At 38.0% G+C, this 2,236-nt stretch overlaps 1 pseudogene; it reads right to left on the bottom strand.

Annotated features, from left to right (window-relative positions):
* LOC114026593 overlaps nt 1–1,675 on the bottom strand; it is a 9,140-nt pseudogene extending 7,465 nt beyond the window's left edge.
* Between the last annotated feature and the right edge of the window lie 561 nt (nt 1,676–2,236).

Genomic DNA, 2,236 nt, shown 5'->3' on the forward strand with positions numbered 1-2,236 from the left:
ATTTCCATGTTAGCCACGCTGCAAAAACAAACAAGAAATATAATGAAAGTGAAAATAAATGCTTCAGTCTGCAGTCAGATTAACAAGCATTTCTAAAGTACCTACATCTGTTAGGAACTGTACTATGAATTTGGGATACGATGTCAAAATATAAAAGCATCTGCCCACAAGGAGCTCGCATTCCACAGGGAGGAAACAAGCATTACATAGATAAATATTTTTTTAAAAATATACACAAAGGAAATATAAAATTATTTCTGCACAGAGAAACCTTAAGAATAGAGGGAACCAATTTTCTCAGGTGAAATCTATCCAAATGTCATGAAGGGAAAAATGTGTATTAATCTAGTTCTTCAACAAATTAGCAATTGCAGTTTAGACTGCACACCACTTTATGTCTGTGTGTCCTTGATTTCATCATCCATACAACAGGAATAATTCTAGTTGCCTTATAAGCTTAAGAGAAACAGTTGGTAATTACAAGATAGTCCAAATAATACTTATACATCTGTCATTACATGACACATATTTTCAGTTTCAGTACACAAAATTTAATTCACACTTTAAGAAATGTCTCTAAAATTTAGGTGCACTGCCATCAGGTAGTGGCAAAGACTTATGATTGCAAACTCTCAGGCAGTTTGCAATCACAAAGAGATCAATGATTGATTTAGGACTCCTCTTCAAGCTGCCTTTTCAGTCTTATCTCACACAATCCCCCTTCACATGTCCTATACTTCAGCCAAACTGGATTACTTACTGTCCACTAAATATATCCTTAGATTGCTTGATTCCACACGTTAAACCATAACATTTACTATACCTGTCATACCTTTGTTGAAATCCTATCCAATTTTTAATGACAAACTCAAATAGTTCCTCTTCTGTGAAGCCTTCCCTGATATATCCATTACAAAATAAGCCTTTTCAGATTCCTTTGTCTTAGCACTTTGAATCTATTTTTATCTCAGTTTTACCATATTAATCTATATGTATATCCCCTTAATTAGACTGCAAACTTCTTTAGCAAGGATTTTTTTTTCCCATTTAAAAAAAAAAAGTTCAGCCTCCCCTCCCCCACCCTCAAGAAGTATAATATGAACACACATTTACATAGTGATTTAAGTTTTATGAAGCACTTTCTTTTTAACAACAGGGGAGAATTTAGGGGAATGTGGTGGAGGGGGCAAGGGGTTGGTGTAATGAACCATGTCTTTTTATGTAGCAGACCTAAACTAATAGATATAGTTGGCCCCCATGAAATATTCACCAGTCTGATCAGTGAGGCCTCAGTCACAGAGACTTGGAGATTGAGAGGCCCATTTTGGGCAATAATGACAACAGAACAAAAACATTAAAATGTTCTATATTACTGGTGGTAGGAGACAACTTACTTGCAGTTGAAGCTGTGGTTGAATGCAGCTATGGCCTGCACCCTAGGGACACACAAATCTACTAAAGACAGCAGATTATGGCGGGTTACCTCAAGTGGCTCAGCCTGGGAAGCTGAACAAAGCCTTCAAATACTTTATGCAGGTAATGAGCAGATCATGCACCCACTCCACATCCAGCATGCAGGCGCTGGAGAAAGAATCTGCAATTGATCTCTCACCAGCACACAGTCAGAGGCAACTCTGGGAGCCCTTGAGCGAGGCTTAGACAGACTGCCAACCATGGAAGTATCCTGCTAAGCAGATATTCCTCTCCTGGAACCATGTAAGTCCCTCTTCCCCCAACTAACCATCACCTTAATATAGCATTTAATCCAGCAAACAGGCATTTATTGTCCTAACTCATGCATGACTACTTATAGCCTCTCTTCAGTAGCTAGATTGATAATTCTTTTTCCTTTCTTTTGTACATACCAAGGGATACCCCCACGATCACTATAAAATTCCTGTCTGAACAGATATGTCTTTACCAGCTTTCCCTATGCTATCTCAACTATATATCAGATAAGATTCATTGATCCCCTTTCTCCATTTGTGTGTTTACCTGTGTGTGCACAGCTCTGTGAATTTAGAATCCCATTCTTATTAAGCGTCTGCAAAGGAAAAAAAAGGTCCTTGTTTTTTTGCTGTTTTCAATGGTGTTTTCAGGGGAGAAAACACAGAACAAACTTTGGCTGGGCCCACAAGTTCTCTTGTGCTATGTAGCTCTCAATTCAATTAAGTTGGTTAGCAAGCTCACTCAAATTCAGAGGAGTGTTGAGGAATATAGAAGGCTAAAATTAGGA

The sequence above is a fragment of the Vombatus ursinus genome, unplaced genomic scaffold (assembly GCF_900497805.2).
Source record: "Vombatus ursinus unplaced genomic scaffold, bare-nosed wombat genome assembly UNPS02014841.1, whole genome shotgun sequence".
Lineage (NCBI taxonomy): Eukaryota > Metazoa > Chordata > Mammalia > Diprotodontia > Vombatidae > Vombatus > Vombatus ursinus.